The 14,643-nt window shown below is 38.1% G+C and overlaps 1 protein-coding gene across 1 annotated transcript in view; it reads left to right on the forward strand.

Annotated features, from left to right (window-relative positions):
* The window catches only part of DPP10 (dipeptidyl peptidase like 10), a 1,494,592-nt gene that overhangs the window by 288,883 nt on the left and 1,191,066 nt on the right, over positions 1–14,643 (forward strand). The gene's annotated exons all lie outside the window — the stretch shown is intronic.

Raw genomic sequence — 14,643 nt, forward strand, 5'->3', positions numbered from 1 at the left:
CAGGAGATTGTGAAGGACAGGGAAGTCTGGTATGCTGCATTCCACGAGGTTGCAGAGTCAGACACAACTGAGCGATTGAACAACAACTAAATCAAATGTGAAAAATTAAACCCATCCTTTCTTCTATGAAGACATGCAATTTCTTACTCTTATTCAAAATCCTAGGTTTCGATGAAAGTGATAGTGTTTGTTGCTCAGTCGTGTCTGACTCTTGGCAACTCCATGGGACTGTAGCCTGCCAGGCTCCTCTCTCCATGGAATTCTCCCGACATGAATACTAGAGTGGGTAGACATTCCCTTCTCCATGGGATCTTCCCAACCCAGGGATCGAACCCATATCTCATGCATTAGATGCAGATTCTTTACCATCTGAATGATCAGGGAACTAGATTTGTGTAGTGAGGCAGAATTAATGATTGGTCTGAACCCAGTGGAATCCCTGAGAACTAGCCATTTCAGTTGAAGGAACTATAATCTTTTTCAGATAAATCGTATGACAAAATATTATAACTTCCTCACTATCACCCCATTTCACCTCCAACCACCCCGTTTTCCTGGTTGTTGTCATGTCCCAAACATCTGCCACTTCTCCTGCGTGGTCTCTGGAGCACCCACCCTAAGCTGTTCAACAACCACACCTGGGAATATGCAGTCTCTCATCTTCACAGAATGTCCTTTCTTCTCTTGTCTATTTATTCTAACCTGTCACAACTTCAAATTCCAGTTAAAGCATTTTTCAACAATAAAACACTTTTTTTTCTAAATCTGCCTGAAATGAGTTCTTTTCTCTCCTTGAACACACAAAGATGATAAATTTAGTACTTTATCATACAATATTTTATGCAACCCTCTGTTCCTATGGATGAGTCATATCTCCTTAAAGAAATTCAGAGGAAAAACCACATTATGCAATTCTATTTTATTTTCAACAGAACCCAGTTTAAGGGTGAGTAGTAATTCTCTCATTCCATTTTTATCCATCTGTCAGGAATCACATATTGTATGCATATTATTTTCCTGATATTATAAGAGGACTTTGTGATAGAAATATTAGAAACACAATACTCAAACTCAGGGTGTTTACAGTTTAGTGGGTGGGATTGAGAATGGACTGGGAAAATATAGTAAAACAAAAATGCTGGTCTGTGGTATTCACAGACCACTAGGAGAACCCTGACGTGTCTATATAAATGAGAAAGGAAGATCTTGGGAGGCTTTGTAGAAGAGGTGGTATTTGATCTAGAATATAAAAGGCTAATAGGAGCTAGTCAAGTGAGAAGACGGTAGGTGGGACCCAGTATGCAGAAAGTCACAGAGGCACACTACATTAAAAGATCTGCACACTATTTTGCAGAATCAGAGCAGTGTTTCTCCTCTACTTTTTCTACCTCAGTGCACCTGAGGATTAGAAATTAGATTCCCTTTTTCTGCCCAGTGTGATGACTCACGCAGCAGTGATTCATCTAAGAGAGGCAGAGAAAGCTATAACCTTTTGCAGGAAATAAAACAAAATCATCAAGGCTGTGCTTGGTTGAAAAAGCCTCCTGGGGGTTCCAATGCTTGATCCTAGGAAATACTGCTTTCCTCTTCTACTTGAGAATCATGAGGCTAAATGACCGGATTGGTGAGGAAAGTTGGGGGTAAATGTTGGACTCACGATGAGCTGCTCATATTCTGGGCACAGAAAGAGAACAAGCTCTAGTCTCTTCGTCTGAATAATTCACAGTCCAGGTGAACTGACAAGTGCATATGGGAAGATAAGACGTGTGACAGAACTGGGCACAGGTTGTTAAGGCTCAAACAGGAGAAATCACATAAGGCTTCCAAGAGGCAGTCATGCCTAGGCTGAGTTTAACAAGGGATGCTATACCATTATCAACAGAAGTAAAGAAAGAGAATTCTAGGAGGACATGTGTTTTTCTGTATGTAGGATTCTTAGCTACATCAGAAACCTGGATGGTCTTTGAATCATCAAAAACATATTCTGGATTTCCTTCCCATTTATGGGAAGCGCTAAGTATAGTTCCATGTGATATACGTTAGGCTCTCATTAGTTATCTATTTTATGAAAGTGTGAAAGTATTAGCTCAGTCGTGTCTGACTCCTTGCGACCCCATGGGCTATAGCCCACCAGGCTAAGGCTCCGCTGTCTATGGAATTCTCCAAGCAAGAATACTGGAGTGGGTAGCCATTTACTTTTCCAGGGGATCTTCCCAACCCAGGGATCAAACCCGGGTCCTCTGCATTGCAGGCAGATTCATTATCATCTGAGCCACCAGAGAAGCCCTTATATATGTGCCAATCCCAATAAATACAAAAAAGAGGGGATATATGTATGGTTGTTTAGTTGCTAAGCCGCATCCACCTTTTGTGACCACATGGTCTGTAGCCCACCAGGCTCCTCTTTTCATGGGGTTTCTCAGGCAAGAATACTGGAGTGGGTTGCCATTTCCTTCTCCAGGGGATCTTCCCTGCCCAGGGACTGAATCCATGTTTCCTGCATTGGCAGGTGGATTCTTTACCACTGAGCCAGCAGGGAAGCCTGAATATATGTATACTTATAGTTGATTCACTTTGCTGCACAGAAGAAATTTATGCAACATTGTAAAGCAACTCAATTTCAATTAAAAAAATAATTTAAAAAGAAAAAAAGAGGACATATTCTGAAAAGTCAAATTCAGAATTTCTTTGCTGAAAAACCCGAAGCCATTAATTCAACTCTTGTCTTATCCTAGTATCTTAGCTGATTTGCTAAACTCTATGTGTATGTTAAATACAGTTTTGAAAACATTTGATGGAGGCTAAGAAAGAAGAAAATGACAACCCACTCCAGTATTCTTGTCTGGAAAATCCCATGGATGGAGGAGCCTGGTGGGCTACAAGTCCAAGGGGTCACAAAGAGTCGGACATGACCGAGCGACTTCACTTTCAAGAAAGCTCCAGGGTGTCTGATGGGAACAGAAAGGAGTAAAGGATCATGTCTAGGATTTTGGATGTTTCTTAAATTGAAGTTTTTTTTTTCCTTATAATTTTGACTTGGGCCAGCTTTACCTTTGATTAAAATAGAAATAGTGACTGAAAGGGATATCTCATTATAATATCATCAGCCTGGAGTGCCTGTGTTTGGTATAGATGATCTAATTATCTTTAGCAAAGAGTAGTGCTGTAAGAGTAAGGACTCTGGGTAAGTCAGTTGTTGGTGGTGATCGAGTACAGTACAGGCTTTGGGGAAGGGTTGAAGGAAGAGGATGTCCTGGCCAGCCAGGAATAGCCAATGATATTGATCACCTAGGACGAGGATAAAAGAGAAGTGAATTAAGCAAAATTTACCCTCATCTACCTTAATGATCCAGAGAACTGACACTAAGACACAGACAAAAGTAAATAGGTGTGAAAAGCTGTGTGTTTGTGTACATGTGCCATGTGCAGGCCTCTTAAAAGGAATGGGGAATAGTGAGCAGTTCAGTTTAGTTCAGTCGCTCAGTCGTGCCCAGCTCTTTGTGACCCCATGAATCGCAGCACGAAAGGCCTCCCTGTCCATCACCAACTCCCAGAGTTTACTCAAACCCATGTCCATTGGGTCAGTGATGCCATCCAGCCATCTCATCCTCTGTCATCCCCTTCTCCTCCTGCCCCCAATCCATCCCAGCATCAGGGTCTTTTCCAATGAGTCAACTCTTTGCATCAGGTGGCCAAAGTACTGGAGTTTCAACTTCAGCATCAGTCCTTCCAATGAACACCCAGGACTGATCTCCTTTAGGATGGACTGGTTGGATCTCCTTGCAGTCCAAGGGACTCTCAAGAGTCTTCTCCAACACCATAGGAAGTGCAAAAATAGCTCAGATATTTTTTTCTAATATTGGGCATCCTGGACCATACTAGAATCTCATAGTAACAATCAGGAAGAGTTAATTTAGTTTCATAACTGATGGCGTTGATTTCAACACTATTGTTTCAATCCTCCTGCAACATGTTGAAATTTAGAAAATTTTTTTGCATTATTTATAAGTCAATATTTAGATGGGTTTATTTTCTATTAGCATCTTAATGTGTAAAATATTATATAACATATTTGTAATGGGATGGTGGGAGAAGGCAATGGCAACCCACTCCAGTATTCTTGCCTGGAAAATCCCATGGATGGAGGAGCCTGGTAGGCTGCGGTCCATGGGGTCACTAAGAGTCAGACAAGACTGAGCATCTTCACTTTCACTTTTCACTTTCATGCATTGGAGAAGGACATGGCAACCCACTCCAGTGTCCTTGCCTGGAGAGTCCCAGGGACGAGGGAGCCTGATGGGCTCCGTCTATGGGGTTGCACAGAGTCGGACACGACCGAAGCGGCTTAGCAGCATCAGCAAGAATAGGATGGCATTTAGTAGAAGGTATCTGTTCTCCCGTAAATTTACTTAACTTTCCCATAAATGAGGATGCCTCCTCCCAAGATGTCATTAAGGTAATACTTATTCCTCAGTCCATCTCTGTTTTGGGGATTTTTGGTTTGTTTGTTTACTTTTCTAAATTTTTTTAAGGTTTTTTTTTTTTTTTCAATTCCTGAGTTATCTTCATATTTTTCAGGAGATATTTTATAACTTACATGCAAAATTACTTCTAATGCTTATAGATAATGTTTTTTGCCTTCAGCATCAGTTTACTTATTCATTTAGTTTTTAAAAATTTTATATGATTTTTAAAGGTTTCATTAACAGTTATTACAAAATATTGACCGTATTTCCCTTGTTGTACAACACATCCTTGAAGCTTACATGAAATTCAATAGTTTGTGCCTCCCATTTCCCCACTCCTATAGTGCCCTCCCCACCTCCCACTTCCCCACCTCCTATAGGGCCTCTGGTAACGCTTAGTTTGTTCTCTATACCTGTGAATCTGCTTCTTATTGTAATATTTCATAGATAACATTTAAATAAATGTTAAATGTTAAAATCATAAAATGTTAAAATCATAACGTTTACCACATTGTTTAGAAATTCTGAGTGTGTGTGTGTATTCCTTTATGTGTTTCTGGGTATGATGAAGTCAAGGAAATTATATTCTAAAATAAAGGCAATTTTACTTTTTTTGTTGTTGTTCCTCCTCTCAGTGCTGAGTTCAATAATGGAGGATTAGAAGCATTTCAAGCAGTGAAACATGCACTTTGTAGTTAGAGACTTAAATCCTAGCATTGCCGCTTACAATCGGTGCAACCTTGGAAAAATGACCTAACTTTCTTTGAACTCAGCTTGTTAATTTTTAAAATGAGAATAATAAAAGCACCCTCCTCATAGGAAGATTGTGAGCATTAAGAGAATTATGAATATAAAACACATCACAGGGTCAAACACATGGTATGACTTCAAGGAATTTTATTTCACTGATTATAAGCCACACATTTTCTCCCTATATTTTAATATCACCGTAGATGAGAAATGTCTTACCATTTTTGGTGTCCTAGAGTTAATTTTGGGCTTCCCTGGTTGCTCAGTGGTAAAGAATTCACTAATTCAGGAGACGTGGGTTCAATCCCTGGGTCAGGAAGACTCCCTGGAGAAGGAAATGGTAACCCACTCCAGTATTCCTGCCTGGAAAATTCCATGTATAGATGAGCCTGGTGGGCTACACTTCATGGGGTCACAAAAGAATCAAACACGACTTAGTGACTAAACAACAACAATAATAGCTAATCTGACAGTTGATGAATCATAGTTTTATCATTTGAATACATGATTAATATTTGAAACAAAATGTTTAGTTAAAAATTTTAGAAATAAACACTATGAAGTTAGATACCAACTATCACATTGGGTATAATTTGCAGTAAAGAATAACATGAGAAGTTTGCAAATTAGGATGAAATGAATAACATATTCTCTCCATTTTGAGTTTATTCATTTATTTATTCCACAAACATTTCTTTGTTGAATTGATAACCATATGCCAGGTTTTGTGTAGGTTAAACACCTAAAAGATTAGTGAAACATAATCTTTATATTCAAAGATCTAACAGATGTCTCATGGAAGTCAGCAAAACTATAAAAATACAATATCAGACATAATTGCCTAAGCTAAGAGTTTACATAGCAAAAGGATCTAACTCATAGAAGAGGACAGGAAGAGGAAAACCATAATAGAAGATGTGATTCCTGATTTCTTAATAGGCTAGTAGAGCAGGTCAGACGAAAGGTGAGGGGAATATATTCTAGGATGAGGAAACATTAAAAACAACTTGAAGCAGGAAGAGGAAGTGGTCTTCCTGGCTCAGGAAACTACATGATGTTTAACTTTGATGAAGTGTTTGAAGGAGGAGCAAGAATCAAAGCGAGAAAGCGAAGAAGACCGAACTCACTCATGAGAACCCTGCATAATCATACAGATGTACTGGGACTCAGGATTTCCATGTAAATATTCTGGGTTTCAACAGCGGAGGTGGTATAATCATAGTTTTATTTCCAAAATACTTCTCAGAGTGTATTAAAGCTGACAAAGTTGAAGACAAGTAGAACAGTTAGGAACTTACTGGAACAATTTTTAGTATTGGTATTGGGGATCCAGTAGGATGAGGAGATTTGAGAGATCATTAAAGGAGATGGAAACTATGGGAATTGGTGATTAACTGATTGTGAAATAAAGACAGAAGTCAAGTTTGGATGAACACATTTCAGTTCTTTGGACTACTTTATATACCCTTTGTATGAATAATGGTGATGGGTTCATAATGAACATTTGGTCAACAATTGTACCTTGACTGATGATTCATTTCTCTAGAAAAATTCTTTATGTATTTTATAGATGGATGGCCATAGTGAGTAAATATAATTATCAAGAAAAAGAATATCCCTGAGTCAACATTTTGGAAATATTCAGTTGTCTAGAGTGGTTTTTCTAGTTGTCTTTTTTCATAACAACATGGTGACTTACAATATAATGTGACAGCAAGAAATAGCAAAATAAAATGGATCTTTGAAATGGTTCTTTTTTTTCTCTCTCTTGCCATGTTCTCAACAGCATTTCTCTGATTTAATTCTTTGATGGTTCCAGGGAGAATTACATTTCAAATTCCATAATTGCACAGAAGAATTGCAGTCTTGTAAAAATTTAGAGTGTTCTATTGAAGAGCAGTTTTTATTATCAGCTGAATCTTGCTGTGATGCACCGGAAGGCACTGTTTAGAACATTTTAAAAGAACTCTCTTTAATATGACTACTTTCCCTTGAAAAGATGTAGCACTCCCTTATTTAATATGACCATATTAGCTACTATTGACTACATATTTGTTGAAAGTCTTATAGTATGGTATTTAGGGTACTGAACTAGTACAAAATATACATGAACTTTATCAATTTTCATTTTCCTTTTACAAACCAAGAAAATAGTAAGTGACATTTTATGACATTTGATAGGTATTTAAAATTTGTTATTGCGGCTGTTCAGTGAACCATCAAATACAAGTGTAACAGGATGACTGTGCTTCCATGATGAGAAATGGATGTGAGAAGCAATGAAATCTGCATCCTATAATATGTGCCCATTTTCCATCAATGTCTTGCTCCTGACTCTCTGTCAAGCTCATTATCCCCTCTGTGCCCAAATTTGCCCCTATGAAAAGTTAGGACAAAAGGAAAAATAAATTAATACTTGCCTCCAAAATGTTCTGAAATCTAGGTGTGGACGATCTCATACCATTTTAAAGGCTGGTTTTTAAACTGCTGTCCTCATACACTAACTACACTGTTCTGTGCGAGGGTAGCTGAGAGACTGATGAAATAGTCCTTTTCACACCTTTCATCCATAAAGAAGTTTCTTTTATTTGCAGCTGAAGCTATTATATCTTGAACCTATGGCTGTTTGACACTTTTAACGATGGGAATTTTAAAAGAGAAACAGCAAGTAATGTGTGAAAATGTCCTCTGGGAATGTTATTTTATTACTATATGTCTCTTATCATTTAGAAAACTAGGTGTAATATGAAACCTTCAGTCAAACAGTTTGTTGTGTGACTGGTTGGCAAAGAATCAGATAACAGATACTGAAAAAAAATAATGCTTAACTTACCTAAGTTGTGTGTGTGTGCATGTTTGTATGAGGGTGCCACAAGCCAAGTTGAAGGGGTGAATAGAAACATCATCAGAGGAGAGGCAAAAGTCATTTGGTGTGAAAAAGCAACATGGTGTCATGAAGGGCTTTGGAGCATAGCAAGCTAGGGTTTGGACTGTGGTTTTTCCACTGCTTTATTAATTTATGTGTTAATTTCGTCTATGAAAAAAATACATGCTTATACTAATAGACTCACAGGGTCACTGCAAATGCCCTTATTTCATTCTTTTATGACTGAATAATAGTCCACTGCATACATGTACCACGTCTTCTTTGTCTATTCCTCCATTGATGGACATCTATGTTTCCATGTCCTGGCTATTGTAAATACTGCTGCAGTGAACACTGAAATGCATATATCCTACTGAGTTATGATTTTCTCCAGATACATGCCCAGGAGTGGAGTTGCTGGATCATATGGTAGCTATATCTTTAGTTTTTAAAGGAACCTCAATACTGTTCTCCATAGTGGCTGTACCAATTTGCATTCCCACCAAAAATATAGGAGGGTTCCCTTTCCTCCACACCTTCTCCAACATTTATTGTTGTAGATTTTTTGATGATGGCCATTCTAACCAGTGTGAGGGGCCACTTCTTTCTTAATACACACTTTGGTACTTTAGGGATTCTTCTGCTTTCTTTTTTTCCTCCAGATAGGCAATCCATACATATATGGATTATGACAGCTTTCTCTCTCTCTCACTTCCTCCATATGTATATATACACACACACACATACATACACACACACATATACATATATATACGTATACATACACACATATATACACACACACACACACACACATACATTGTATTCCCCCCTTATCCCCTGTTTACATTCTGTAGTTTCAGTTATGTGAGGTCAACCACAATTTGAAAATATTCAATGGAAAATTCCAGAAATAAATAATTCATAAATTTAAATTTTGTACCATTCTGAATAGTGTGATGAGAAATTTCACCAATTTGGTCTTCTCTGTCCTGCTTGGAATCCCCAACCACTGACATAATCTGCCTTTGACATTCAACCATTGATATCCTCATGCCTGGAAGATCTGGGATCAGCGGAAGTAGATGATCCTTCTTCTGACTGTTATCAGAAGTTCAGTCGTAGCCTAAGGCTATGTCAAGTACCTTTGTCATTCACCTCACTTCATCTCATCATGCAGGCATTTTGTCATCTGGAATAATCACAAGATGAAGACAGATGAGTACAGCACAAGTTATTTTGTGAGAGAGAGACCACATTTATACAACTTTTATTGCAGTATACTGTTAAAATATTTAATTTTATCAGTTATTGTTGTTAATTTCTTACTGTGCCTTATTTATAAATTAAACTTTATTATAGGTGTGCATGTATATATGAAAATACATAGTATGCATAGGGTTTGATACTATCCTTGGTTTCAGGCATCCACTGGGGGCCTTGGAATACATCCCCTGTATATAAGCAGAGAGGCCTTCCCCCGTGGCTCAGTGGTAAAGAATCCACTTGCCAATGCAAGAGACTCGAAGAGACTTGAGTCTCATTCCTGGGTCCAGAAGATTTCCTGAAGTAGGAAAGGCAACCTGCTCCAGTATTTTTGTCTGGAAGATTCCATAGACGGAGGAGCCTGGTGGCTTTTAGGCCATGGGGTCACAAAGAGTTAGACGTGACTGAGCAACTGAGCACACGCACATACAAGGGACGACTACAGTATGTATTATACAAACATCGGTCTTTCACCTTCTAGCTTTAAGCCTTTGCCTTTTTATGTTCCTTTGTCATATAATTTATAGTCAAGAATTCTGAATACTAGCCGATTTTCTTATAGCCCGAATATTAGTATATTTGTTATTCAAACAAAGCCTCTTTATCTATTTATTATTTCATTAATGTATATTTACTTAATTTTTCCACAGATGTATTATAAACAAATTTGGAAAATATCAAAATAAAAAAAAAAATTTCAGAACCCAAGAAGAAATAATCTTGTATTTTCAAGTGTTTCAGATGTGTCATTTATAGTACAATTCAGAGGACTTCTTAATATCAACTCTACTTTTACTCACTGGTATAATGTAATTGAAAGCTCAAAATATTGCTTCTGTGAAGAGAAGAACTTTTTACTCAAACCCACCAATGTGTCTAGAAAACTTGCGTGCATTTTTCATGTATATTTTGATATTGTTGCAGGAAAATCACTTTTTAGAACTATCCATTCTCAGCCCATCAAGGGTAATGGGAGTTTGATTAAGCCTGCATGAAGGAGCGCTTAACCCACTAAGGGCGTGCGAACCCTCGCGTGTGGTGACCACATTCTCATATCTTCCCATTCCACACTGTACTCAAGTTTTTCTGTGTGGTCAAAAGAATGCGACAGAAGTGATGCACACCACTGTGTTACTTCCAGTGTTAGGTTTAAAAGATATTGCAGCTACCCCCGCTTTCATTGTCCTTTGTGAAATCACCTGCCAAATCATAAAAAGAGGCCATATGGAAATGAACCGAGGCCTTGTGCCAAGAGCTCTGTGAGTATCTCATCTTAGAAATGGGTCCTCCAGCCACAGTCCAGCCTGCAGATGAGTGCAACTCCATCCAGCATCTTGACTGCAACCTCATGAGAGATGCTGAGCGGTAACTCCTGAACTAAACCTCTTCTGGATGCCTGGCCTCAGAAACTGTGTACAACAAATGTTTGCCATTTCTAGCTGCTAACTTTTGGAGCAGGTTATTATGCATCAATAAATAATTAATATAGAGAAATTAAGGGATTAGATGCTTTTTTCTATACTCACAATACATAAAGTCAGAAAGTAAATAGTTGTTCCTGTAAAAGAAGATTCAATTAAATCTAAATCAAGAAAATAAGACTTAGTCAAGAATCTTAGAAAGGGGAGTAAAAGTTTGGAGATTTGTGAACAAGGCCATTAAGAGTGACCTGTGGTTTATTTATTTTTTATTTAATTTGTTTATTTTTAATTGAAGGATAATTGTTTTACAATATTGTGTTGGTTTCTGCTTCCAGAGACCAAGCGCAACTGTCTGCCTAGCTCTTCATATATTTGCAACATGACTTTGCAAATATGAGCTTAGTGTGTTCAAAGGAATGAAGGCAAAAGGACCATTACATATTCTAAGTACTGTTTTCACAAGTTAGGGACATTTTCAAGAATGATAATTGTCTGTAATATGCTAAACTTTCTAATTTCTGTCTTATCATGTTTATGATTTACATGTCATACTACCTTAAAATGTAACTTCCATTGATCAGAAATAGTCAATTACCATTTTAAAATGCTCTCATGATGTGTTCAATGATCCTAGGTCTTATATGTCAGATATGCATTTTGTAGGCAAATAGGGTTTTTTAAATAACTAGATGAGTTGAACATTATGATCCACTTTAAACCTATAGTTCTATGATTCTGTGAATATGTAGGCTGCTCTGGGTGACCTAAAACTTCAAAATAATTAAATAGTGATAAATCTAAAACATCCTATGAGAATTGTCTTACAGACATAGTGAAACTCAGAAGAACCTACTATATCCACATTGATGTTCTATGAAGGAATGGCCCATTGTATGGATATCTATCTATCTGGAGAGAGAGAAGAGGAGGGGAGGAAGGAAGAGAGAGAGAAAGCTGTCCCAAGAACAAATTATGATAAATTGATTCCAGGCAGGCATAAAAATAAAATGTGGATTTTGAAGCCTTTCCCTTAGCCACTTATGAAGAACATCGCTTCACAGTGAACTTTGAAAAACACAAATGTGACCATGCTATGAGAGCTTCCCTTAGTGGCTCAGACAGTTAAGAATCCTGAAATTCAGAAGACCTGAGTTTGATTCCCAGGTCAGGAAGATCCCCTGGAGAAGTGAATAGCTACCACTCCAGTATTCTTGCCTGGAGAATTCTATAGACAGAAAAGCCTGGTGGGCTAACGTCCACAGGGTCACATAAGAGTTGGACATGACTGGCATGGCCTACCCCTAAAACCCTTAAATAGCTCCCTAACATATAAAGCAAGAATTCCTATCCTGTACTTATGGGTCCTTACAAGTTCCATGGTCTTTGGGAAAGTCTCTGAACACACTGCAAACACTATGATGGTATACTGAAGTTTTTACCTCCCCATCTCTACAGTTCTATTAGAGAATTTTCTACCTTTTTCTGGATGTGATGGCACATATCTAAGTATGAAGAAGAAAATCTTAGCAGTTCTTGAGAGGCAGAACAAAGAGGCAGAGGCTGTTAACATTATAATCTCTAGAGTTTGTGTTTTTTTTTTTTTTGATAGTCCACATATAACATTACATAAGCTTGAGATATATAAAGTATTATTTTGATACATTTACATATTGCAATATGATTACTATAGTAGTGCTAAATGACACCTTTATCACATCACATCATTATCATGTATTTTTTTGTGTGTTGAAAACAATTAAGATCTAGTCTCTTAGTACTTTGAACTTTATTATACAGTATTGTTGGTTATAATCACTACATTGTGCATTAGATCTACGGAGCTTTTTTGTCTACTAGTTGCAAATTGATAGTGATGTTTTAAAAGGAAATTAATATTAGCAAAAGGAAGATTTATTTATTAAGACAAGCAAATACAACAACTGAGGAAAGGCAGGGCCTGGAGGCCTCCTGATACTTTACCAGCTCCATCACAGAGGATGGAATGGAATTAAGTATACAAGAACTGAGACTACACAGTGTGGGAGGTGCAGAGGAAACACAAGGGAGAGACAGAAGGAAGCAAGAGAAAAGGAAGTGGTGTGCTGGACTCTGTATGGACAGAAAGAGGGTATATATCATTTTTGCTACGCATTATTTAGGGTACTGTTGGATACAACCAATAAACATTGAATTCAGATTTGTAAATTAATTTTTAAATTGCAGTCTAATGCTTTATATTGTTGTGTTAGTTGCTTCTGACAACGTGAATCAGCTATATGCACACATATTATCCCCTGCTTCTGGAGCCTCCCACCTCCTAACCCTGATCCCACTCCTCTAGGTCATCACAGAGCACCAAGCCAAGCTCCCTATGCAGCAGAGCAGCTTCCCAATGGCCATCTACTTTATATGTGGTAGTGAATTCAGATCTATTTAACCATATAAGGGACTGAGTGGCCACCATAAAAACAGGGTCTGGTGCTAGGTGAACTTCAGAGCTATATTGATTCTGTGACTCAAAAGTGTCAGTAAGAACCGTGTTTCTTTCCACCTCTTCATTCCACCTTCTATGGCATAGACTGAGTTCTAAAGCCTGGTTCCCCATCATGGTCACAGAATATGGCTAGTAGTAACTCCGGCAGCTGCTCTGCCCTGAACCATATAGATAAAGAGAGAAAAGTTCTGCAATCTGCGTCTGGAAGTCCTCCCAGAAAAATCAAGGATGTTTGTTTCCCAGAAGCCTTCAGCCAGCCTTTTCAGTAAATTGCTTGGTTAAATATGTGTTTTGTACCCTCCCCTAAATCAATAACTGTGGTCAAAGGGTAGACTTTGAATGATTAGCTTTGAATGATAAGCTGGAACCACATGCCATACCCCTAGTCCCTAAAGACTAAGTCAGTTTCTCTCAAAACGTCATTATGTTATAGGTGGAGGTGTGGCCGTTGAAATGAAAACTGAGTAAGTCTCCAAAAGAAAACAAACAAAGCTGTTGATATTGGAGAACCAGTCACCACCTCCATTACTATTTTATCCTGTGGAGACTCCTTGTGCTTGTCTGATAAACTAAAAGCATTTCCCGCCCCGCCCCCAGGCTGGAGGTTCTATTTCCATCTTTCCCAGTATCCAGGATATTCTATAAAAATATGTGTGTATATCTTTTTCCAAACAGAAGCTGCAAAACTTTCACTGGAAACTGAAAGAAACTTGTGATCACAAAATGTGAAGAATCACTGAAATTTAGGTAAAGTTTCTAGAAAAGCCAGTTCTCACTTCGAATGGCTCTTTAAATTATCCATACCACCAACACAAGAACAACTGCATCCTTTCCCTTTGTCATCCAGGGCCATTCCATGCATCAGGTTCTTTGACCATGCTGTTATTTCCTCATCTATCTCTTCTCACCATGCTTTTAAGCATGACATTAAGTGTTAAGTACAACCTTTCCAGTGGAGGTTTTCTTTATTGCTCTGTATTTGTGAACAGAGTTGATCCATTGCATCTGTACCCTAAACGCCTCATGTCAGTAAGTACATATTCTACTACAGTGGTATTCCTTGTGTGCACATCCTACTCCCAAATGGGATCATAAGCAATTTAAGCTGAAGATTTGTGTCTCTCTTATTCATCTGTAGATTAGCTCTCCTGCCTTATAAAACTCTTGTTCAGTGAACAACCGACCATCGCAGGCTTAGTTGTCATCAAAGTCATAACAGAAGATATGCAGGAGTTTTGTGATGCCTCACTATTACTATTGTTAACATCAGAAAGCATTTTCTCATTCCTCAACTAAGACTTAGGTACAGGCGGCTAAGATGGTATAGAATCTGCCTGCAGTGTAGCAGACTGGGGTTTGATCCCTGGGTCAGGAAGATTC

The sequence above is a fragment of the Odocoileus virginianus genome, chromosome 13, assembly GCF_023699985.2.
Source record: "Odocoileus virginianus isolate 20LAN1187 ecotype Illinois chromosome 13, Ovbor_1.2, whole genome shotgun sequence".
NCBI lineage: Eukaryota > Metazoa > Chordata > Mammalia > Artiodactyla > Cervidae > Odocoileus > Odocoileus virginianus.